The sequence below is a fragment of the Ahaetulla prasina genome, chromosome 2 (assembly GCF_028640845.1).
Source record: "Ahaetulla prasina isolate Xishuangbanna chromosome 2, ASM2864084v1, whole genome shotgun sequence".
In the NCBI taxonomy this organism is placed as follows: Eukaryota; Metazoa; Chordata; class Lepidosauria; order Squamata; family Colubridae; genus Ahaetulla; species Ahaetulla prasina.
The window spans coordinates 209424198-209451617 of NC_080540.1; positions in this window are offsets into that span (position 1 = coordinate 209424198).

Here is a 27420-nt window from a genome sequence, read left to right on the forward strand (position 1 = left end):
GATTACTCAGGTTTGTACTTTGCAGAGTTTCAAAGTACTACTACCATCATTTTTTTCTCTCACTCACGGGTATTTCTCCACTTCTTTTTTGATGCCCAGGAGTGTGTTAACAGCTCAAGAATAACTTATTGCTACTGTAGTCTCCTGCAAGTCCCCCGAGGTATTTATCAGTGAGTGGAGAGGAGTGAAAACAGGGAAATCCTAATTTATGAGTTTAATATATCCTACTGTGTTTTCCATGCTCACAGAGGGATTTGGAGCAGATGTAAGTCATTCTATCAATTTTTCCACTGCTACAGACATGATATACATCAGCTTGCCAAATCCTGATCTTTCTTTCTCTCTCTCTCTCTGTTCCTTTCTCCTCTTGACCAGCATCACATTTTCCTTAGTTCCATCCACATGATAGGCAATATGGAAAAATGACATTGATTCAACATCTCTGTGAACTTACACCTACACACAGCAACTTCTTCTTTTCTGCTATGTCTTCATGATGTTGTCTTACAGCGTCCCCAGCTCAGATCTGAGACAATGTTAAATTATCCTTAGCTGTTTTAATGAAGTGTTTTCCCATTTAAGCAAGCAGGAAGCTGTGTGGACAATTTGACAGGCTTCAGAAGCCCTTATATGGAAACCCAAATGAGTGGGATCAGTTTGGCACCTGCACATTGCCTGTACCAGGCCTCTAAGGTCCTACACCGCTCACCTATGGAACCTGAGACTCTCTTCTCTTGCTGCTTAAGGCTCCACATATGTTGGGTTACCGCAGCATCCGGGACTGCCTGGATTGCCAATGTTAAGTGGTGCAGTCATAGGACATTACACTATAAGAGTGCCTCACTTAGTGATGGCAATCTCAGTCGCAGCTGCAGTTCTAACTCAAGGACTACCTGTATGCCTTATCTCATCACTAAATCACTAACATTTCTCTAGTATTTCAAGTCACTTAGATTAAAGCAATTTAGAAGTCACCATAATTAATTAATTAACAAATAAATACACCGCCCAAAACAGAAACACGGTAAGTTAGCTAATGCAGCCTAAGAGAAACAATACAACTCTATATCATTTATACAGAACTGAGCTTTTCTTTGAGTAGTCTCTATCTATCCTATTGAGCTATCCATTTGCATCATGACAATTAGAAAATTGAAAGAAAATAGTGAAATAGAGAAAATACTTCTCTAGGGCATGTGATAACTACGAAGTGTTTTAAAAAGATTGTGCTTTTCCCCTTGCTTATGCTAAAAACCACTCTGCTCTGTGAGAATGGCTAAAAGCACTTTGAATCAATTAACAAATATACAGACATTCTTTGGTTTTAACTGTTCAGAATAGTGCTGGATTTTTTTTATCGGCACGTTTCTAGACTGTGATTGGTAACAAATGTTGGGCATAGAAATTCACCTGACAACGGCTGAACAAAATCTACTTTTAAAGCTAGAGTTGTAACCTCAGGCTACAGTTAAACTTACAGTAAGAGTTCATAAGAAAATGCAATGTGATGTGACCATAAGTGGATTGTGCATTGAATTTCTTATACAAAGAACTGTCAGGGCAACACATTTACATTGCCTACTATAGTTAAGTTCCCAAGATTTTCCCCTAAGCCAAACATAGCTTTCCAGATGTTGCTGAACAATAATGTCTATCGTCTCCCAGTATTTGCTAATTCATTCTACTTTTTATGAAGATTCTTTCTCCCTTGGCAAAGATAAAACAAAACAAAACAAACAAACACCAGTGAATCCAAACATTAAATTAATTTGTTAGAAATCTCTATTTGGAGGGATATTTTGCAAGCTTAGATGTCATTCAAATGGCATCTAAATAGTGTTTTGTTTTGAAACAAAAATTGCAGTAAAAACAAAAAGTGTATGGTATCAAACAATTAATGAGTATTATCTCTCTATGATCTTCCGCCAGCAGACGTGATTATGAAGCAAGTGTTCTCTTTTCTACTTGCACCCTGCTAGAAATGTGGCTTTACTCAAGCTTTATAATGTGGACAAATTGTTTGGATTGGAATTGTTTCTCTCTGCTCTGCTTCTTTCATATCTCCCTATGTTAAAATGTAGACATCAGTATGGCAATTTGATGTATAATTGTATAAACCATAAGATTAAGATTATATTAGTAACAATCCAGCATTCTATGGTACATCTTTTGGCTTGATATTCGCATTTTAAAGTATTTGCAGTTAGTAAAAACTTTGGCACTAGATGCCATGGGAAGTACAGCATTGTTGTTGGAAGATCTTAATCATAGCTCTCCCCATACAATCTAATGAGATTAACTCCATCACATGGTGAATGTCTCCATTGCATACTTTTTGCATTGAGACATGCAGTCACGTAGATGAAAATAATACAATATTGAAAATTACTCAGTATAAAGGGTGCAATATTTGACAATGGTTTAAGCAAAACCTTCTAATTTTGACCTCAAAAACAACAAGCCCCTTTCACTGGATACTCCATAATTGTTTTGGCATTGGAACTTCCAGACTTCCAATCAGCACATTGGGAGCTTGTCCGGTTGGGAAGGCTGGACAAGACACAATCAAGATTAGCTCCATATGTGTCTCTCAGCTGTAACAATTCAATTCAGTTCCAAATAACTGAAGTCAATGATTTAGAATATATCCATTGTTAATAATATAAATAGTATTAATCAAAGTATAATTTTTACCATGATGCTTTATTGAAAATCTTATTATTATTTTTTTATGAGCCAGCTTGGTCTAGTGGTAAGGCACCAGGCTAGAAGCCAGGAGACTGTGAGTTGTAGTCTCCCACTTTAGGCATAGAAGCTGACTGGGTGATTTGGGGACAGTAAATTCCAATCCACCTCACAGGGTTGGTGTGGGGAAAATAGGAGGAGGAAGGAGTATTATATGTGATCTTCACCTTGAGTTATTTATAAAAATAATAAAGGCAGGAAATGGTTTGCTGGCTTGCTGGTTGGCATCCATGGAGAGATGGATGGATGGATGGATGGATGGATGGATGGATGGATGGATGGACGGACGGACGGACGGACGGACGGACAGACAGACAGACAGACAGATAGATAGATAAATTTCCTTGGTAAGGATCATAATTTTGGATTTAAATTGGCATATACTAATGTTAAAATATGCAATTATTCATATATATGAATAGGTTACGTTAGTTTAAATTACTGAATCTTGGTGTATTTATCAAGGAAATCATGTAACAAATCAGATTTTATTTATTGCTTTCAACAAAGATGAAGCTATTATTTCGCTGATCAGATTAGATTGATTGCAGAGTGTATGGACTTAATATTTCCAGGATAAAGGCATGTTTGATTCTTCCCGCATCAAAAAGAAGAATCTAAGGGAGGATCACAGCTGCTCTTATTTCTGTTGGAAATCAAAAGACTGTCTCATGATTATCAAATTATTTGGGAAATTACACAAAATTTAGTAACAGCTGCTCTTGATCAGATGATAGAGGAAATTAAATGCTGAAAAGAAATTATTGTTAAACTTCAAGAAAATGAGATGTTAATTTATTTATCAAATTTAAACAACGCCTATCTCGCTAGCCTAGTTTCTCTGGACAGTTTACAGTTACTACAAGCAATAAAACCATACAAGAGATAAAACCATATAAAGCCATTTGCTGTGTCATCCCTTGATTAAAGAATATGCAAGGCAACAAATATTTATCAAGCACACAAAATTCAAGATGCTAGTACATATTAGCAATGTAAGGTTCTGCATGCATTGTTAAACTTACTCTTGATGGAGTTTGAGAGACTAGACATGGGACAAAACCTTGCAAAGGATGCTGACCACAGAAACTTTACTATAGCATCCTAGCATGATGTGCAAAAATTGATCCTAAGAGCAGAGGTGCAGAGACCTATAGCACACAGAAGCCAGAAGTGATCATATCAAGAGTTTCATTCTCGGGTGGTGTCACCTGCTGAGTGATGGGATACATTAGAAAGGTCCAGCATTGACACCTGGTCTGACTCAGTCACCAAAGGCTTAACACTACTTATTGCAGAATCTTTCCCCCCACCCTGATTATTTTAAGAATTTATGGCAAGAACATGCAAACTTTTTAGGATAAGGGAGAACGTTGATCTTCGGGTGTCTGGGATTACACTTCAAAAGGTGGACAAGTTCAAAAAAAAATGCTAACATTGTCTCCACTAAAATGTAAATATAATTAAAATAGCTTTAAATAACAGTAACATGATTATTCTCTGAATATTAAATAAATTAGTCTTTCTAAAAGTTAGCCCAAGATGTCTCTTCTAACATGAGGAAGTTCTGTGTGTGTACATATATATTTCTGAACCAAACCAAAGCACTGATGCCAAATGGAGAACATATATTTCTGCTCCTCTCTCACGTTTTTGAATAGCTGAAAATCTCTTGTAATCTCTATATTATGAGCAATAAAAACAACTCTCTTGAATTCCAAATACTTTCAGATGCAAGTGGTTTTCCCCCTTCGCTGATTCACTGCATTTGACTTTTTGCACCATCTCTGCACTGAATATTATGACTGTGATAATTGCAATTTAAAAGTAGAAAGCTGACCCAGGAAAGTACAAGAATCAGAAATCTCAAAAATTATCTCATTTAAATATTTTAAATATGCAGAAAATCACTGGTTTCTTGCCAGTGATGTATTCACTGGATAATGTAGTAGTTAGAATGCCATCTTTGATGTAAGAGATCAGGATTCAAATCCCATATGGTAACTATCTTACCAGTAAAGATCTTTGGACTAAGACACCTTAAACACTTCCCCTGCCTATCACAAATATGACAGTGATACAGTTAATCACATGGATATGGATACAAGTTCAAGAGTACAACTATTATCAGCCACCATACAGTTGGATGACATCAAGCTGTATCGTTGATCCACCTTACACAAATCCACAGTAAGGATATTGAGACGTCATTTGGACTGGAGAAGTGTGGTCAGATTGTAGCCAAGACAGGGAAGGCAATTAAGACTGATAGGATGGAATTACCAGTGAGCCACATAGCAGATATACAGACCAATTACAATACTTTTTTATCCCACAGTTACCTGGGGACCATGATGAGGAGGCAAGAAAATCAGCAAAACATAAGTACCACCAAAGGTAAGACAGGTCCTGAACAGCCAACTCATTGGGAAGAACAATATCCATGATATCAACATGTAGCATCAGATCCAGAGAAGTAGGAGTCTACCATGCTAAACAGATCCAAGGTGCAGGCTAAGCTGAGTGGTCTCAGAGACAGTCCACATATCGTGGTAGGGTGTAAGATGCAGAGAGGAACAGCATATATTGAACGACAAACCAAGTAGCTGGCATTTTTTACAGGATCATCTGCATAATATATGGGCTAGATCCAAGTCCAGATAGAAGTTCCACCGAAGGTTATGAAGAATAACAGGGCCTGAGATCCTGTGGGACTTTCAGATCCGGACAAACAGATATTGGCCAATCAACCAGATATCAGAAGACAGCAGTGGTGATAGGTGCAGTGGTGCTAAATGACAGGAACATAAGGAAGAAGGAATATGAAAAATTGGAAAAGAACCAAGCCTAAAGGAAGAACTAGAGAGGATGTGGAAAGTAAAGCCAAAGTGGTAGTAGGAGCACTCCAGGCTCTGCCTTCTAAATTGGAAGAGTGTCTCCAACAGATCCCAGGAATGACATTAGAACTCTCAGAAGAGTGCAGCGTTAGGAATAGATAATCTATTGTGCAGAACCCTCAAACTCCCAGGCCTCTAGTAACAGACCCGAAATCGAAGAAGATAAATATCACTTATAGGAATAAGAAGGGGATTTATATTTTTTTTAAAAAAAATTCAAAGTGGTGCTGCAACAAATGATATTAATGCTAAAAAGACTAATTAACTCCTTAACATTTTTTCTTACCATTGGTTCCTTACTTCTTTTTGTTTGTTTGCTTTTTCACCTGAAACTTAGCTAGGAGCTAGGAATGAATTAGAACAGAATATGTCATGGCCCAGATAATGACTTGGGCTTAAACTGTATGACTGAACTGGTTTTTACCCACAAAGAATAATGCTGATGTTTTCATTATTACAGAATAAGCAATAAACAGAATAAACAAGACGGAATTAAATATCCCACGAAATATGAATTTTTAAGACAAACTCAGTAGAAAAAGAAAATCTTGATCGGTCCAATGAGTTTGTTACCACTACTTTAAATGTGTAGATTTAGCACTCTGAATCCAATTATTTTTGGATATAATGTTATTTGCATAATAACCCTGTTTCATGCATTGAAACAGAACAGTGACTGAATTTCAAAGTGGTAATTGTCTCAGACTGATTTTTCTTAAAGTAAATGTTTTTAACTTTAGCAATTTAATTATATTTTCATGTGCCATCATGTTTAATCTCACTAAAATTAAATTAACATGACATCATATCGAATGCAATGTTTTTTCCCATGACTTTAGACTGGGAATCTACATTAATAAAGTCAGTAAACAAATATCTTTTAAAAAAGTAATTCTGAATTATCTTCAACTACAGTTTACAGATAGCATTAATGTGAGTTTGGCTGAATAAGCAAAGTCAACAGACGCCAGGAAAACATTTAGGTGATTTATAAAGTGGATTCCTACTTAACTTTCCCAGTGTTTAGAAAGCAGTTAGAAGTACATATTGTTTGGGTACTACAGTCTGAATAGACTATAAGGTCATCAGTGAAGGATGGATAATTTACCACTTAAAGAAGGGGTTTCAGGGATTAGCCTGCTCTGAATTTTGTAAAAGCAAAAGCATTAAAATGGAAAACATTTCTATCCCTGATATTTATTTAATTAATTAATTAATTAATTAGATTTTTATACCACCCTTCTCCCGAAAGACTCAGGGCGGTGAACAGCCAAATAAAAACACTAGTACATAAATAAGCTTAAAAATATATTAAAAACTAATTATAAACAGACCAAATTTAAAATTAGCACTAAAATAAACAATCCTAAAACCCTTCTTAAAATTCCCTCAAGCTAGCCCCGCACGGTGGAATAGAAAAGTCTTGAGCTCGCGTTTAAAAGACCGGAGGTCGGGGAGTTGACGCAGCCCCGGAGGCAACTCATTCCATAGGGCTGGAGCCCCCTCAGAAAAGGCCCTCCCTCTGGGAGCCGCCAGTCAACATTGTTTGACTGACAGCACCCTGAGGAGGCCCTCCCTATGGGAACGCACAGGTCGATGGGAGGCTATAAGCGGCAGTAGGCGGTCCCGAAGGTAACCCGGTCCTGTGCCATGGAGCGCTTTAAAAGTGATAACCAGTACCTTGAATTGCACCCGGAAGACCACCGGTAACCACTGCAGGCTGTGCAGGAGCGGTGTTACATGGGAGCATCGTGGTGCCCCTTCTATTACCCGCGCAGCCGCATTCTCAAAATAAGATAATAAAAGTACACAAAGATGCCCCAAGATCTGTGTTAGACATCATCCCCCAAATGACTTTATCCTCAAGACCACCCAAATTAAAGTTACTCAACAGATTTCAGAATCCAACATGAAGCAACTCAAGTCAATAGTCCAATTCCAATGTTACAAGGGTGTGAGCAACTGTCTGAACCATCTATAACAGGGGTATCAAACTCAAGGACCGTGGGCTGAATCCAGCCTGCAGGGTGCTTAGAACTGGCCCGTGGGCTACTCTGGAAGCAGTGAAGGACCAGCCCACGCTGCCTCTGCCAGCGAAAATGGAGCATGGTAGGACCTCCAGTGGCCTTCCCAGACTCCGTTTTTGGCCACAATGGCCTCCTACAGCCCTCTACCAGTGAAAATGGAGTTTCGACAAGTGACGTTGAGCTGGCCACACAACCCGGCCTCCCGAGGTCAAACCCAATCCTGATGCAGCCCTCAATGAAATCAAGTTTGACACCCTGATCTATAACTTCCATGGCTATCCATACTTTACAGTAGAAAAATCCCAAGGAAGTAGTTTCCTCATAACACTTTCCCTTGAGATTTTATTAATCCATGGCAACCCAAAAAAGCTATAGGCTTCTAGAAAGATGCTTATGCAAGAAAAGACTGGACACACATTAGTCATTGCAACTTCAATGTAAGTACAGATAGTCCTCGATTTACAACAGTTCACTTAGCAACCATTCAAAGTTACAACAGCACTGAAAAAAGCGAGTTATGACCATTTTTCACAATTATTACCATTGCAACATCCCTATGGTCACATGATTTACATTCAGATGCTTGGCACCTGACTCACAGTGTCCTGGGGTCATGTGATCACCTTTTGCAACCTTCTGGACAAGCAAAGTCAATGGGGAATTCCAGATTCACTTATCAACCATGTTACTAATTTAACAACTGCAATATTTCGCTTAACAAATGCAGCAAAAAAAAGGCGTAAAAAGGGGCAAAACTCACTTAACACATTTCTCATTTAGCAACAAATTTTGGAGCTCAGTTGTGGCCATAAGTCAAGGACTACTTGTAAATGCCTTGTACCCCATCAATGAGAACTTCAGTAATATTTTTGATCTCCTTTGGAAAAGAAACAAAAGGAAATTTGTCTTCTATAAATGGAATGAGAACACAGTTTGGCACAGCATAGAGAGCAGTCTGGCAATAAAGGAGAAGACCTAGGGAATTCTAGATGTAAGAACTCAGAATGTAGCTATTGTTGCATGTATTGTTGCACATCTGAACACAAATATAGTAAGGAAAAGTCCTTGAAGAATATATAATATTTCTGCATGCTCAACTGCCTTTTGTTGTTGTTGATTCAACAGAATGGAGACATGTAGCAAACCGGCATGCCAATCATAGGAGATTGCAAAATGCATTCAGTCAAGTCTGCTTTTCAGATCTTCATAGTGAACATACGAAGAAAAAGAAGACAGACATAAAATAAGGAATCTCAGTTCAGTATTCATATCATATTTCCCCAAAATAAGGTAGGTAAAATGAGGACCCAGATTGTTGGGGGGGCAATAAGTTGACTTTGTAAAAATATACAAATAGAATGAGACTATTGCCTTATACACTGTAAGCCGCCCTGAGTCTTCGGAGAAGGGCGGGGTATAAATGTAAACAAAAAAAAAAAAATTAAGACCCTGTCTTATATTTTTTGAACCCCGAAATAAGCAGTTGGCCTTATTTTCAGGGAGGTCTTATTATTTTGGGGCGTGTGGAGAAAACCAGAGGAAATGGCGGGGACTGGCTATGCATGCATTTAAATATTTTCAGGGAGGGCTTATTTTAGTGCATGTACTCAATTGGGCTTATTATCAGGGGATGTCTTATTTTAGGGGAAACAGGGTAGTAAAAGCCAGACTAAGCAGCTATTAGAGGTTGTCCTTGGATAAGAAAGGGAACAAGGCTGACAGCACAAAAAGAACTATACTTAACATAAGCGTTTAAATTTGTGTACAAGCAAACTATTTTAATTTCATACTTCTTCCCATTCATCATCAAATAGGCAAAGTGAATCCTTTTTTACTGGTATCATTATTGCTATAGATTTATATAATACACAATACATTATGGAGTAGCAAGTCATAATATTCTCTTTTTGGCGTTTGCTTCCATTTAGCAAATGGAAAGCAGCCAAAAATAATTGAGGCAACCAGACAGCTAGAGTCTTACTCTACTTCTGTAAAAACAAAAAAACCTTTCCTTTTTTTTTTTTTTTTTTTGTACAGGGAGTGCCAAGAGCTGAAATTCCCATTTATAGCAAGCCAGGAACATTCATTTGCCCGAGTTCTTTTCAGCAATAATTGGCTTGAAAGCTTTCCTAAAGCACACATGCAGAACATTTCCTTTTAGACTCCATTTAAGGCTGGAAGTTTCCATTGCAAACAGGGGAGGGAGGAGATGTCCGTGGCAAAATAAATGCCACTTTATAAAACCTGCCTTATCACTCTCTTTTTCTTTTCTCCTTTTTGATACCAATTCTTTTTGCTGACAATCCTTATGATTTATATTGATATATTGACCATCAATTGTGTTGTAAATGTTGTACCTTGATGAACGTATCTTTTTTTTTATGTACACTGAGAGCATATGCACCAAGACAAATTGCTTGTGTGTCCAATCACACTTGGCCAATAAAATTCTATTCTAAAATTCTATTCTATTCATTGGGAGGGGGGAGGGAAATAGCGCACTCATCGGGATCCATATATTCCTCACCTGACATTTATTAAATCCTGATCATTTCCCAGAGATCTTCTTTCCTTTCTATTTTTTATCTTAGTTAATGGTGTCTAATAATTTCTTTATAATATTGCTTTTGAGCAATTTTTTAGCTATTGAGATAAAATTCTCCTTCTCCTTCTCCTCCAGAAGCACTAACCTTCCCCCCCTCCCGTTATTGAAACCTACTGAACTGAAGAATCCTTGTAACTTTCCAATGGACTTAATTTTTGCTTGGGGAGCAATGAAAGATATTTACACAAATCCTTTACCTCACCTATGATAAACACCAGTATTCCATACTGTAGTCATGACTATTCAACCACCTCCTCTGAAAAAGTAGAACCTTTGTTCCCTCTGTCTTTTTTTAAAACAGTTTTTTATTAAAAAACAGTTTTATTAAAACTGTTAACTGTTAATTAAAACAGTAAAAAAAAAAGATACAGTAAAACCAGAGAAGAGGAGAGGAGAGACAAAGAAAAAGGAAAGAGAAAGAGAAAATAAAAGAACAGAAAACATGAAAATAAATATAAAGAGATGGTTTCTGATCTTCTTCTTGGCAGTTTATTTATTTATTTATTTATTTATTTTAATTTATTTGTCAATCATATATAAGATAACAGGTAAAAGTATAAACATAATTTGGATACATGAAAAGAGTAAGTAAAAAGGAATATTAGGACAGGGACGGTAGGAACGTGGGTGCACTTATGCACGCCCCTTAAAGACCTCTTAGGAATGGGGTGAGGTCAACAGTAGACAGTTTAAGCGTAAAGTTTTGGGGGTTTGGGGAAGAAACTACAGAGTCAGGTAGTGCATTCCAGGCATTGACCAATCTGTTACTGAAGTATTTTCTGCAATTGAGTTTGGAGCGGTTTAGCTTGAGTTTGTATCTATTATTTGCTCGTGTATTGTTGTGGTTGAAGCTGAAATAGTCATTGACAGATAGGACATTGTGGTAGATAATTTTATGTATTATGCTTAGGTCAGACTGAAGTCGGTGTAGTTCGGTAAGTTGTCTAAGCCCAAAATTTGGAGTCTGGTGGCATAAGGTATTTTATTGTGAGCAGAGGAGTGGAGGACTCTTCTTGTGAAATATCTCTGGACTCTCTCGATTGTATTTATGTCCGATATGCACTGCGGGATCCAGACAGATGAGCTGTATTCAAGAATTGGACTAGCAAATGTTTTGTATGCTCTAGTTAGTAGTACATTATTACCAGAGAAAAAGCTACGTAAGATTAGATTAACAACTGTTAGTGCCTTTTTGGCAATGTTGTTACAGTGGGCTCTGGCACTTAGATCTTTGGAAATGAATACTCACTCCAAGGTCCTTGACAGAGTGAGGGTCATCTATAAGGTCCTGTCCATCTAATTTGTATTTTATGTTTTGATTTTTTTTTGCCAATGTGCAAGACAGAGCATTTGTTGGTTGAGATTTGAAGTTGCCACTTGTTAGAACAATCTGACACATAAAGGTCTTTTTGAAGGGTAGCTGCATTGTGTGTAGTGTTGAATAGTTTAACATCGTCAGTGAAGAGAACACAGTTGCTTTTAATATGATCGCAAAGGTCATTTATGTAAAGTAAATATTTACACAAATGCTTTACCTCATCTGTGATAAACCCCAGTATTCCATACTGTAGTCATGACTATTCAACCTCTGAAAAGTCTCTGGAAAAGTAGAAGCTTTGTTCCCTCGTCTTTTTTAAAAAACAGTTTTTTATTAAAACTGTTAACTGTTAATTAAAACAGTAAAAAAAAGATACAGTAAAACCAGAGGAGAGGAGAGGAGACAAAGAAAAAGGAAAAAGAAAGAGAAAATAAAAGAACAGAAAACATGAAAATAAATATAAAGAGATGGCTTCTGAACTTCCTCTTGGCAGTTATACATACAATTATAATCAAACCTCGTTACATGATATAATTACATCATTTTTCTTTTTCTTTTCTTTTACATCATAATTTTCTTCTTTCTATAACCTAGTTTTTCAATTCATCAAAATCATAAGTCACAAAACTATTTTCTTTTTTACATGAAAAGTCTATAAGGGGCCTTTGTCTCACCTCTATCAAATTGAACAGAAGTGATTGGACCACAGCAATAGCTCCAGTAAGAGGAAAATCACAGCAGGGTCAGTCAGCCCTAAACACTTTTTGCCTCATGTGGGGAGATGATTTAAGAGTTCAAATATCTGATAGACTTAAAACTTGCATATCTTCACACAGTTCCTACTATTTTACTGTTATTAAGACAGAAATGCTAACATAGCAAACAAGTTTTTTGCTACTGACAGTGGCCAATAGCATTGGAGCACCCTTTCCAGTATAACAATTCTTCAATATTTCTAATTTATTAGAAATAAAATTTCAGGCAACTCTGAAATTTAAAAGATTGCAGTCTAGAATGTTGGATACAAATGATAGTTAAACTTCTTCTTTTTTTATTAACTAACTATATTGGATGCTTTAATCCAAAGCTCTAATCAGAGAGAAATCCCAGAAGTTGTCAGAGAAATTGAAGATAGAGGATTTTTTTAAAATTTCTGTTTGAATGCAAATTGACTAGATTCACAGTTCAAGTGCTCAATAGATCACAAGTCATCTTTGGTTTTCACACTTCTTGAAATATTGCGATGAAGTGTCTTGAAGCTCTTGGGGACAGCTGTAACTCTCTCACTCACCTTTCCTAAAAGTGGTACTTGAAATAATTCCCAACTTCACGAGGAATTGCCCGTGCCAGTGGTGGTCCTTCAATAAGTCAACTATTTGACCAGTTTTTGTTTCAGGGAAAGCATGTGATAGCCAACCACTTTGTGACTAGTAAAACTTTGTGGGAGGGGATTGAAATGGCTGTCTGGTCTGCCAGCTTCCAGGTTTAAGGAATTTTTGTAATGGTTTTCAATGTAGCTAGCTTCCCTGACTGATGTACCCATTAGAAGGGCAGGATACACACTTTATTTAATGTTTTTTTTTCCCAATAAGAAAGCAGTAAAACATTAAAACGGCAGGTAAACAACAGCAGTTCCTACCGTGTAAAAGCAATTATCTCACAGAAACTGGATGGCTTGTTGAGTGTCTCTTAGCTCCTTTCGGTAGCTGTCAGGAATATGGCAATAAATATAAGATCTTGCAACCGGATTGCCAACTTTCACATGTGTTCTCAGTTATTCCTATAGCAACTCACCTGTTTGTTTGATTTGGGCTTAACATGAGGTAGGAACTTCACCAACTGTGGCTTACTCAACCAACCGTTAAGCCAAATTATAACTCAGTAGGATCTGGGAACCCATTCAACATGTAAACTAGCCACTAGTAAATAAAGTTCCTGGAATGAGGAATTGCGACTGGAGATTTACTTCCTTTCTTCAGGAAGCGTCTGGAGAAAGGGTCAAAAAAGGGGAAATAGTGGTTGCTGAAGTGCAATAAAAGGCCCACTTCTTATATATGCTCATCAGTGGGAGATGCATGGACAAAGGGTCAGGACTTCCATTGGGTAGTTATGTAATGGAATGACCTTGGAAGACAGGATAGAGAGCTGCAGACCAGACAGCCAGTATGTAAGAGATATCTCAGCCCACAGACGGAGGAAGGGAGGGTGTGGGAAATGTTTCAGGAAGTACTTTCCCTAGTTTTCTGGAGATTAAAAGGAAAGGAGAGAAATACAGGTAATCCTCAACCTACAACCACAATTAAGCCCAAAGTTTCGGTTGCTAAGCATGGCATTTGTTAAGTAAATTTTGCCCCGTTTTCTTGCCACAGTGTTAAATGAATCTGGCTTCCCCATTGACTTTGCTTCTCAGAAGGTTACAAAAGGGGTTCACATGACCGTGGGACACTGCCACCATCATAAATACGAGTTAGTTGCCAAGCATCTGGATTTTGATCACATGACCATGGGGATGCTGCAACAGTTGCAAATATGAAAAACAGTCATAAGTCAGGTTTTTTTCAGTGCCATTGTAACTTTGAGCATCACTAAATGAACTGTTGTAAATCGAGGACTACCTTTAATTTCAGACTTACAACATTCTGTTAATGTAACATTACAATAGAGTTAGTACTCTTGGTTCTGATTCTTGTCTCAACTATCTTGCTGGGCTAACAAGTCATGACTGCTATTTTGACTTTTCTAATACCCCATCTACCTAAAGATGCTACTACTAAGGTCATTTTTTGTCTGGGAATCAATGACTTTCAGATATTAGTTAGAAAGAGTAAGAAACATATCCTTTTAAAGTAAAATTAACACAAAATATTATGAGTTTAATATCATAAAGTATATTGTCTCGGGTATGTGGTAACATACAGAAAATATTTGGAGCCATAAAATATTCAGCTTACTAATCTCTCTCAAACATATAACTTTTTATATAGCATCAGATACAATCTATGGCTTCTTAAAGGATTGATTAATCGACTAGCTAAAGGCATCAAGTCAATACTAACTCTTTAAAAGGCACAATTATATCAATTAGGCATCTCTCTGGGGTGCTGTAGCTCAAAGGGAACTCCAGACTTACGAAAGCTGCAAGGCTGACAGAACTGAAATCTGACTGTGCTACTTGAATAAACGCCCAGGCAAGAGCCAGGCATATCAAAGCAACGATTCAAAACCGTGTGAATATACACCTAGTCTTCTATTAACAGCAGTAATCAGGACTGGATTTTCTGTCTCTAAGTGAAGCAGTCATAAATTGCAACATCATGTGACCACATTATTAAGCAAGGATTGTGGGTGGTTAAAGCAAGTTACTGGTGGCTTGCAAGCAGACTGGCAGGCAGGTTAAGGGGCTTCAGCTAGGCAGGTGAGGGAGCCCGAGTAGCTTGTGAGGTGTAGTACACATTCAGTTGGGCTGGATGGTGGCTGGTGGGCAGGAGAGAGTGGAGTGACTTCCTTGCTGGTTCCCCTCTTGCAGAGGTGGGTTTCAGCAGGTTCTGACCAGTTCTGGAGAACCAGAAATTTTGAGTAGTTTGGAGAACCGGTAAAATACCACCTCTGACTGGTCCCACCCCCATCTATTCTCTGCCTCCCGAGTCCCAGCTGATCAGGAGGAAATGGGGATTTTGCAATGGAGATTTTACATTATCCTTCCCCTGCCACGCCCACCAAGCCACTCCCACCAAACCATGCCATGCCCACCAAACCACGCCTACAGAACTGGTAATAAAAAATTTTGAAACCCACCACTGCCCCCTTGACTTGCTTATTCAAGTTAATAGTGCCTTTATTAGTTGCCAGAGAATAGGAATACACATGGATACTAGCACGTTCATGCCTTGTTTATGGATTTTGGTTTGATTTAGCAAGATTCTTTCATTATGTCAATGTATATATAACTATCACCGATTGACTATCTGCTGAAAGGCACTTAGATCAGGTGACATTGCTGGAAGAAGGTTTTTTTTAAAAAAAAGAAAAAGAAGCAACTGAAGTTTGACTCATCGGGTGGTGATGAGATTCCATTCATGGAACAGCTGCTTAATTTCTCAGATCGAGCAGGACAATTGATACTCAACTGGAAAGGGCAAATCACCTTTGTAATAGCTCACAATTTAATCATCTCCATTACAGCATCGTGTACATCCAGTAAATGGCATTGTCTGTCACAAAGAGAGAAATGTTTATCTCTGCTGAATGAATTATGAGGAAGAGATAATCCTGCTTGATCACGCTGAATAATTAAAGCAACAAAACAAGTTCCCTTATTTAATTTGTGCAGTACTGATTCACGGGTAGAGAGGGGGAGTAGAATTTAATGTGCTCTTAGTACCATCTTTTTTAAAAACTCTTATCATCAACTTTAAGTTTACTTTGTAATTTCTGTTCTTGTTTTCATTATATCTGCTACATGCCTTAAATTCTATTTCCAAGTCAGCAATTGCATTACAAGTAGTCTTTGGATTATGATGGCAATTGGGACGGGAATTTCTCATGCTAAGCAACGTGGTCATAAAGTTCAATGTCACGTGATTGCATTGCCACATGACTGCATTGTCATTTGACTGCAATCCCAGCAGTTCCCGTTGCTATTATCCAGCGAGGAATTCACATGACACAACACGGGAGGATGTACTGAAACCATGTCTTATGCAAGCAGGCCAGCAAGAGGTATAGGTGCTACAGAGTGGATGGCAACCGCAGGTGGGCATCATGAAATACGGTCAGATGGGCAGATGCCACATGTGGCACTTTTGAATACAGAATGTGGACCAGTGGGCACTACTTAGTTATATCACCATCCTGATAAGGGTCTCCCCAGGAGAAAAAGCTAAGTCAGCAGAAGTGACTAGCAGGAGCTAATTGCAGGAGCTACTTGTGATCTCCTGCTGGCTTCCCCATTGACTTTGGTTGTGGGAAGCCAGAGAGAAGGTTGCAAATGGTATTCATGTGACTGCAGGATGCTCCATTGTAATTGTGAACCAGCTTCCCAGTGCTCAAATTGCAATTATGTAACTATAGGAACAGGTGCAATTTTGAGGAGCAGTCTTGAGGACACCTTCATTCAGCACTGTTGTAATTTTGAATAGTTGAATGGTCATAAGCCAGACTACCTGTATAATCTTAGCCTTATTTCAGCATCTCAGAGGTCTATAGGTAGTCCGTAAGAAACCGGTGTATTACTATGTATCTCAGACATTGACCAACAAATATGCATTTACCACTTTTTTTAATAATGTGGCTTCAGCAGAATTCGGTGCTTTGATTCAGGTATTAAATAGGAGGACAATTTAGAAATGGCAGTTGGCAAAGAATTATCATTTCTCAACTTCTGTTCAGGACTTAGATGGTTGATCAAAATAACACCTTCTGCAAAGGTTGCACCATTGGCCAAGAGGTTGCTGGACCCAGTTTAGGAGTGTGGTAGTTACAGTTGTCTTCTCCAGGTCGAACCTGCCCAGTCTACATGATCTCAATGGAGAGAATACTTTGTGTAACAGATCCTAGGGAAACTATAAAGACAGGAACTCAGAAGATAGCATGGCTTTCTTAATGGCAAACTTTCACTGTTGAACAGCTTACCCTCTGAGATAACGCTGGCCTCACTCTTTTTTCCCAGAGGCATCTGCATGAAGTTTCAAGGGTGGAATAGAGTGAGAAAAGCAACATCATGATCTTGAAGTGCAAGCTTTGCCCCTTATATACTTTTTGTGGGGTTTTTTTATTTTAGTTTATTCAAAGAAAGTTAAAATATCAAATGCCAAAACATTTTTTTAAAACAAAAGAAAAAAATAATAAAAAAGACATTAGTATAATAGTATTACTATTATTCTTTTCTTCCTTACAAGTATCTATCTCTTCCCACTTATTACTATAACCATGGTTGTTATCTTTCAATTTATGTTGTTTTTACTTGTTTCCTAGTATGATTTGATAGCTTATTAGTAACCTTGACTATCACTAAGTGTTGTATCTTTTTATTCTTGATGAATATATTTTATTCTCCTTATGTACACTGAGAGCATATACACCAAAGACAAATTCATTGTGTGTCCAATCACACTTGGCCAATAAAGAATGCTATTCTATTCTATTAACAAAAAATTATCTTAAAACACACTTTGTTATTAATATCATTTATAGATGACAGGCTAACAATTTGTAAGTAGATTTAGTAGTTTATAAGTTTAAATTTCTTTTGGTCTGTTTTGCAAAGGGTGGGAAACCAACATTGCTGTATTATGCTAATCAGCATTCAACTAGGGAGGATGTTATGTGCTAGTTTTTTTATATATATACTTTTTATATGATGTTTCCCACACATACAAAAGGGGCAAAACATGTATTGCAACAGTCTGGCACTTTTTTGCCATTTTGATAAAAGCTTCTTATATTGTTCTGGATATCTCTGGACCTTCCCCTTCAGCAGAGTTTGGGAGAAGTGAATTAGAAAGTAGTACCAGACTTAAGATATTGTTGAAAGATTTTAAATATTTGAATCTTAAGGATGTTCTTAATATACTATTGTAAACCACCTAAGCAGACAAGTGGCATACAAATAATTGAAAGTAAATTAACATCTTGCTTAGAGTTACCAAATCTGGGGTGCAGAACCCAGTCAACTATACGGCAGCAAGAATATATAAAAAGGTAAAGGTTCCCCTCGCACATATGTGCTAGTCGTTCCTGACTCTAGGGGATGGTGCTCATCTCCATTTTAAAGCTGAAGAGCCAGCACTGTCCAAAGACATCTCCATGATCATGTGACTGGCATAACTAAATGTCAAACGCACACGGAATGCTGTTACCTTCCCACCAAAGGTGGTCCCTATTTTTCTACCTGCATTTTGTACGTGCTTTTAAACTGCTAGGTTGGTAGAAGCTGGGACAAGTAACAGGAGCTCACCCTGTATAGTGACCAGATTTTAACATTGGTAAAGTGGGACACCATTGACGGGGGTGGGTGGGTGGGGGGGTGTTTCTAAATTTTTTAGTACCGGTTCTGTGGGCGTGGCTTATTTTGAGGTGTGGCTTGGTGGTCATGTGACTGGGTGGGCGTGGCTAGCTGCTCATGTGACCGGGTGGCCCTGGCTATGGGCATAGAAACTACTCAGAGGGCTAAAAAAAGGAATTTCTGACCGGTCCTCGCACTTATGATCATCCTCACATTTATGCCCATTGCAGCATTTTTAACAACCATGTCACTTATTTCACAACTGCTTCTCTTCACCACGGTTACAAGATAGGGTGCAAAATGTAAAATGGGAGGACAGTTGTAGGTGTGAGGACCAGTTAAAAGTCTGAGGACAGGTCAAAAATAACTTTTTCAGCCCTTTGAGTAGTCCCTATGCACAAAATGCTGCAACAGGGATAAATGATGACTGGTCATAAGTGTGAGGACTGGTCAAAAGTGTGAGAACCTGTCAGAAATCACTTTTTTCAGCCATCTGGGTAGTCCCTATGCACCCATAGGGACTGGGTAGTCCCTATGCACCCAGAGGACTGAAAAAAGTGATTTCTGACAGGTTCTCGCACTTTTGATCAGTCCTCACACTTATGACCGGTCATCATTTATCCCTGTTGCAGCATAACCATTTATCCCTGTTGCAACATAACCATGTCACTCATGTCACAACTGCGGTGCTTCATGTGATCGGGTGGGCATGTCCAGGTGGTCATGTGACATAGCTTCTTTGCCCTAATGACTGTTTGCTGCAATGTTCTTAAGTGTGAAAAAACAGTCATAAGTCACTTTTTCAGTGCCATGCTTGTTAAACCAATTACCAGAACAAATCCATTCTCCCTCCCTCTTTCTCTCCATCTCTTTCTCCCTCCCCCCCTTTCTCTCCTTCATCTTTCTCCCGCCTCTTTCTCTCAATCTTTCGCTCCTTAATCTTTCTCCCTCCTTCTCTTTCTCCCCCCCTTTCTCTTCTTCATCTTTCTCCCCCTTCTATCCTTCATCTCTTTCTTTCCTTCATCTTTCTCCCCCTTCTATCCTTCATCTCTCTTTCTTTCCTTCATCTTTCTCTCCATCTTTCTCTCCTTAATCTCTCTTTCTCCCTCCTTCCCTTTCTCTCCATCTTTCTCCCTTTTCTATTCTTCATCTTTCTCCTTCTATCCTTCATCTCTTTCTCCATCTTTCTCCTTAATCTTTCCTTCTCCTCCTCTCTTTCTCTCCATCTTTCTCCCCTTTCTCCCTTCATCTTTCTCCCCCCGCTTTCTCTCAATCTTTCTCTTCTTAATTTCTTTCTCCCTCCCTCTCTTTCTCTCCATCTTTTTCCCCCTTTCTCTCCTTCATCTTTCTCCCCCTTCTATCCTTCATCTCTCTTTCTCTCCTTCATCATTTTCTGCCCCCCTCTTTTTCTCCATCACTCTTTCTCCAGATGGGGTAGGGTAGGCTGGCGCTGCATGGGTGGGAGGCGGCTGCAGGACAGTCCTGCTGGGTGGACAGCAGGCAGAGATGACTGACACATGCTTCGCGGCCCAGTCCAGGCGCGGAGACCTTCCTCCTCCTGCAGGAACCGAGCGACACCCCCGGGCCTTCCCATGCACCCACCTTGCTACAAAGGCTCAGCTGCTCCCCGCCATCGGGACGGGGTTGAGGAACTTCGTCCGCTGGCGCCAGGCAGTGCAAGGCCAGAGAGTTGAACGGGGCCCGGGCGGATCAGGAACACGCCTCCATCTCCCTAGCAACGCCCAATTGCCAGTGCGCCCCATCTGCGCAACCAATGGCAAAGCCGCACCTCTCTTTTTGAGAGGAGGCCAGAGGGAGCCAATTGCGGCACAGCATGGGAAGCCGTGGCTGGGAATCCTGAGAGTTGAAGTCCACGTGTCTTGAAAGTTTGTCGTCTCCGCAGGAAAAAGCGGGGCTTTTTTAAAACGCTGCGGGACACGGGACAAATTTGTCAAAAGTGGGACTGCCCCGCCAAAAGCGGGACGTCTGGTCAGCTTATCACCCTGTTACGCAGCACTAGGGATTCGAACCACTGAACTGCTGACCTTTCGATCGACAAGCTCAGCGTCTTAGCCACTGAGCAAAACATTCTAATTATTTACTAGCATGAAAGGTTTACAGTTCAGATCCTCAGATTTATAACTCTCTCTTCCAGTTTTTCTATATAACAATAATCTTATAAAGTGAGTTGGGCTAGAATTAATGGTCCAAAGTCACTCACTGAACACCTATGACCAGGGATGTGCTTGAGTCAGCTTTCATCCTAGTTCAACACCTGAACTAAAGTGGCAACTCTAGGGCCTGAGGTTGTCCCATCCAAGGCTACAGAAGTCCATTCAACAAAAGTTTTTTTTTTCTTTAACTGGCCCTTAGGCAGATAAAATTAAAAAAAATAAGATTGTTACTGACTTTTGTCATTTGATCCTATTTGTTCTAGATGCACTGTCTAAAAGTTTGATAATCTTACCCAAAGTATCTGAATGCAGATGGTACCAGAAAGTGAAAGCCAAACTTTTTTGAAAGATATTTCCAAAACTAGTTTATGCTGAATCGGAGGATTTCTCTATTGGATGATAGTTCTCAAGGCAAACACCCGAAAAGTACCCTCACTGAACAACTGAGGTCAAATTCATACCTCTTAATTGCAATAAATGCTGTTTCACTTTGAAATGTTTGCTGCTTTGAACTGAACTGCCTTCATATTTCCTTTCATAATTAAGTCTCCTTCAATACCTGATCTGTGCTACCCTGACTACAAAGAGCCTAATTGATGGGGGAATTAATGTATCTCGTTTCATTGTTTACGTGTCAATTTTCGCTTTTTTTATTAAACTACATGGAATCGAGCATTGGAAATTAAAGCTGGAACCACCCTAAGCTTTGTTGAGCTGTTGCCAGTTACCATACTAAATAAACTGTGATATGATTTAAAAATAGTTGAATATATTAATCTAAGATGCCAAAAACATTGGATTAGACATTTATTGCCTTTGTGTTTCATAATGTCCCCTGAGAAATGTAGAGAATGACATATAGACTTAAATGTGCACTCTGATGATAGAAGAAATATTTTTGTTTGTTCTGCCATCACAAAACAAGAAAGGGGGGGGAAGGGAGGGACGGAGGGAGAAAGAAAGAAAGAAAGAAAGAAAGAAAGAAAGAAAGAAAGAAAGAAAGAAAGAAAGAAAGAAAGAAAGAAAGAAAGAAAGATAGATTTTAGTTCTGATAGAAATGTACACTGGGCATGGGTCCAAATTACTGAACCTGGATGGTCCCCAAATTCAGCACTACACATGTCTTTAAAAGGAAATAAATAGTTATTTTTAAAAATGTCCTGCATTTCATGCCTGGTTCGGAGCTGTTTCTTCCTGTCTCTTAAAGAGACAAAGATCTTGGACATAACTGCAATCTCTTTTATTTTTGCTTAAAGATAGAAAATATGCAATTACTACTATCTTACTTGACATGTGTGCACGTGTGTTAGAAAGACTGTGTAGACTTAGCCAGTGTGAGAAAATGTATCCTCTGCCAAAATTAGAAATGTGGTTTTTACTCTGATTTACTCTGCACTAAGTATAATGTTCGAGCCTAGTTAGGGAGAGTCATTTAGAATCATGGCTTTCTGTCAGTTTATTGTGACAAACAGATTCTGCTTCCTAGTGATACTAGACGTAAGTAATAAAGAAATCGATAAAATTAGTTGGAAGGTAAAATTCTGGGGGCAAAATCCCCATAAGAGCCTATTTCTTTTGAAAAAACATGGCCAAGAATTATTGATGGTTTGAAAAGAGGTAGAAAATGAAGTGGATGAGGAATCAGCTTCAATCGCAATAATACAAGAGCAAACAATAGATTCAAACTTAATGTCAACCGCTTCAAACTTGATTGCAGAAAATATGACTTCTGTAACAGAGTTGTTAACGCTTGGAACTCAGTAGTTCAGAATGCGGCTGCGCAGGTGATAGAGGGAGCCCCTCGTGGCTCCCACGTAACACCTCTCCTGCGCAGACTGCACTGGCTGCCTGTGGCCTTCCGGGTGTGCTTCAAGGTTTTGTAATTATCTTCAAAGCGCTCCATGGCATAGGGCCGGGCTACTTACGGGACCGTCTGCTGCCACCGATTGCCTCTCACCGACCCGTGCGCTCTCACAGAGAGGGACTCCTCAGGGTGCCGTCAGCCAGGCAGTGCCGACTGGCGACACCCAGGGGAAGGGCCTTTTCTGTGGGGGCTCCCACCCTCTGGAACGAGCTTCCCCCAGGATTTCGCCAACTTCCTGACCTTCGAACCTTCCGCCGCGAGCTTAAGACACATCTATTTATTTGCGCAGGACTGGACTAGAATTTTTAAATTTTAAATTTGGTTTTAATGGGGTTTTATTATTTATATTTCTATTTTAAATATTCAGCCTATTGAATAAGTTTTTTAAATTAATGTTTTATTCTGTATATATTTATGTTTTTATGTGGCTGTAAACCGCCCTGAGTCCCTAGGGAGATAGGGCGGTATAAAAGTATGAACAAATAAAATAAATAAAATAATAAATAAATTACCTGACTCCATAGTCTCTACTCAAAATCCCAAAATCTTCAACCAAAAACTACTATTGACCTCACCCCATTCCTAAGAGGACTATAAGGGGCGTGCATAAGAGCACAAAAGTGCCTACCGTTCCTGTCCTATTGTTCCCTTCATTATATCAAATTAACATAGCTGTTGCATACTTTTACTTATATATATATATTTTTTTTTCATTCATGATGTGTTGTTTTTTATCTATGACGATGTTTGTGTATACTGTTGTGACAAAATAAAATAAAAAAAAAATACCTTGTGTTGGTCATGATCTTTTCCTTCCATAGGAAGGAAACTATTTTGTCAAAAGAGCACAACATGGGAGCCATGTAACAGAGTCACATGCACGGGCTTTTCTTCATCACAATTACCCAATACAAAGCTCTGAATTCCAGTCTATGCAGTCTTTGCAAAAAGTGCTGGCAGAGTTTTTACTTACATGATGGGCTGCTTAAAACTGGCTGTGGCTTCCTTGGTTTTTGTTTCCTTCCCACCCTGCTGGCAAGAGAGGTGGAAGGAAAGAAAGAATCACTTCCTGCTTCACTCTTCCTGCTTCTGTTAGTGGGTGGGTCTTTTTTCTGATCTCACTAATCAGATCACTCTGTAGCAGTGGTGAAATGTAAATATTTGTTACTACCGGTTCTGTGGGTGGGGCTTGGTGGCGGGGTAATGTGACTGGGTAGGCGTGGCCAACTTTTTTTTTACTTTTAAAAGCATTTTTGGTAAAAAAAAATGCTTTTAAAAGGCTCTGACGATCCCAGCTGAGTTGCCTGATTTTCAAAGGTTTTTCTTTTCTTTTAAAAGCAATTTTTTTGCCTTTAAAAGAAAAAAAAGCCTCCGACAATTGGTAACTCAGCTGGGATCGCCAGTGCCTTTTAAAAGCATTTTTTCGGCCAAAGAAAAAAATGTTTTTTTAAAAAAACAAAAAACTTCTGATGATCAGCTGGGCATGGGCGGGGGCAGGGATTTTTGCTACTGGTTCTCCGAACCACCCACCACCATCGCTACCGGATCAGGCAATCTGGTCCAAACCGGGAGCATATCACCCCTGCTCTGTAGGTCCAGAGAAAGTGGCACCATAGGGAGCCATTTTCCTCTTTCTTCTCCATGCTTCCTTCCTCATCCACCCCCACAACACACAAACCTTTCCTGTCACTGTGGATTGGCAAAAGAAGTGGGAAGCATGGGGTTTGGGGTTTTTTTACATACTGGGAGACTCTCTTGTTATCCAAGAGGCAATGGCCTTCATATCAATGGTTGAGAACCAGAGAGAGGTGGACTTGCAGCTCCTCGGTTGCAAACAGACATCTAGCCCTAAACTTCCCTTGTTAGAATTTGCATCAGGCAACTGCTTAGCAGGGTTTGCCTCAGTGGAAGTTGGAATACAGGATGCTGGAAATAAAACAAGAAAACCCAAGCACAGGCTGCATTTGCAGTGGGAGAGGTTTCCAGTTTTATTTCCCAAACCCATTTCTTAAAGCCCTGCCAGGCTGGAGTCAGTAGTTTTGCAGAAAAGCCCCAGGCATTATTCCTGTCAGAAGTTGTTGTGCCAGGTATATAGAAGACAAAGGCTAATGGAGCTGCTCTAGGCCAACGGGCCCTATGCCTTGTTCTTCAGCCAAAATTTATGCAAGTGACTTTTTACATTGGGGGTGAGAGTAGCAGGTAACCTTTCACTCTTAACCAACCTCTTTGGCTGATGCACATTATGTGATGGGGGTGGGGGCAAACGGGTATTAGACAATTCACTAGAATTGTAAACCTCTTTTTTTTCCCCTGGTACCTCAGAGGTAATGAGGTAAAATTTGTGGCTTTGCACAGTTACTTAAATGGTTTTTTTAAACGTTTGCAACTTTAGAGAAAATCAGTTTTGCAGAATGGACAGGGTATATTACAATTAGATGTATTATGTGCTTAGTAGAAAGGGAAATTAGCATATTGAGGTTGGTTTTTTTAATCAGTATATACCAGAACACTGTTTAAATATAACACAACTGTGTATTCATATTTATTTGATATTTAAAAGCATATAGTCGAACAAGAATTTTAATATAAATTAAAAACATATTTAAATAATTAACATGTTGACAGGTTCTTAGATCTAGCAAAATAGGTGGATTTTAGAGTATCATGAAAGGATAGCAAATCATTAGTTGTTTATGTGTGAATATCTAGCTAGCTAGCTAGCTAGCTAGCTATCATCTATCTGCCAAAGAAAAGGGGAAGTGCTTCAGGATATTTTTTTTCTGCTCAGGTATCAAAATAATTTTATCAGTCTATATACCATGAATCTCAAAATCAATTTGATGAGGACTAGTCTTTTACACATTTATATAAAATGGTCTAATGAGTTGAAAATGAAGAGTATCATAGCATGCCATTAAACTTAGAACAAATGAATCATAATCCTTTCCTAAAATAGCCATTCATCCTCTGTATTAAATCCTGGTCTGAGCTAGGTAGGGATTGACTGCCCTTCTCACCTTTTAAATGCCATTTCCTGATAAGTGCTCAGATTCAGGAACAGTGCTGATGTTTTATTAGTGAGGGACCATTGATAAATGGGAAATCAGTTACAGTATATCCATGTATGTGTCTAATATGTGGTTTTACATATATGTGCATGTGCACACAAGAGAGAGAGATCTAATTTTCATCCATTCCCTGCTATTCTAAACAGAATTTAACAATCATTTCATAAGAATCAAACCGAACCAGCCAGATATGATATTGTGAAATACATTGCAGAATGGGTAATTTGGGAACATGATATTTGAACCTGTGAGCTGTCTTCACAAAATTTCTTTCACACGAACATATCCTCCAAACAGTTACATATGTGGCCATACTAGGTAAATCTTAGCAGATGCTAGCGCCTCTTGGAGAAGCAGAGTCAGGCCTTATCATGATTATGATAGCTTCCTGAAGACATTTGAGTTCCTTTCCTTTGCTATGGTGTAATGTGTAATGTAGTGAGGATTATCCTTCAATGAATTTATGACAAAGCTTGCAGCCTGTCAATTCTGATCTTCAGAAGACGTGCAGAACTTTCTATCTATTTCTGAATCCTATTTCACACCTTGGTCCCACACAGGCAGGACACAAACTGAGTAGCCCTTTTGCCCCGATGCAACCCAGCTAATCACTCTTGATTGGCAGCTTAATCCTCTCTTAAAACCATATAAGCTATACTGAAAAGGTGTAAAGTTCCCAGGATGGGGGTTACTGCGTCTGTAGATTATGAATCCTCCTTAGCCTTGGTAACAATTTGTGGCCTTTGAAGAAGGAAGTATCATTTGGCTGCCAGATTCAAATGAAAAGAAGTTTGGAGCTGTAGAGATAATATCTAGAACTGTGAGGAAATTGTGAAGGGAGATTTCAAGTATCAACGGAGGAAAACGTACATTCTCAATTTTCAGCAAAAAGTCCATAAGGGGTTTCCACTCTTTAAAATGTTACTTATTGTTTTATTCCTTGATTCTCAAGCTTATTAAGGATTTTTTAAGCAATAAGAGACAAATTTAAAAGAAAAAAGAGAAGGGAGAATAAGAATAAGAATTTTAAAAAGTGCAGAAAACAAAAAGAAAACTTAAAAAAGAAGAACTAAGAGAACAAAAGTCAGAAAAATAAATGACTTCTGACCTTTATTTCAACAGAAATTAACAAATTTATTAACTAACCTCCTAAATGTTTTGGAAATCCCTTCAGCTCTTGTTTAGTCCTTTTTAAATCATCAAATCCATAAAATATAACTTTTCTCAATTTTCAGTAAAAAGTCCACAAGGGGTTTCCACTCTTAAAAATGTTACTTATTGTTTTATCCCTGACCATACAGGTCAATGTCACCATTTCTGACAATTCTGACATCTTTCTAATCCATACCTCCACTCTTGGGATTTCAGTATTCCTCCATTCTTGTGCATATAATAGCCTTGCTGCAATTACCATATATAAAATCATTTTTCCTCTAATTGGCTATCAAGCTTATGTCTTTAATGCTGGTATTTACTCTGTGAAAGATTTACTTAGCTGAATACCTAATCCATTTTTCCTCTAAACATAGTGATGGAAATATGAAACCATTAAAATGAAATATACTTAAGTTAAATCATGCTAAAAACAATCTGTTTCTGACAGCTTTGTTTATTGTGAGTCTTTTAAAAGGCAAATTTGCAAATAGTGCTATAATACACCATTGTATTTCAGAAGGCTGGTATTATATTGAAAAGCATCTATCTTCTAGCTCTTATGTG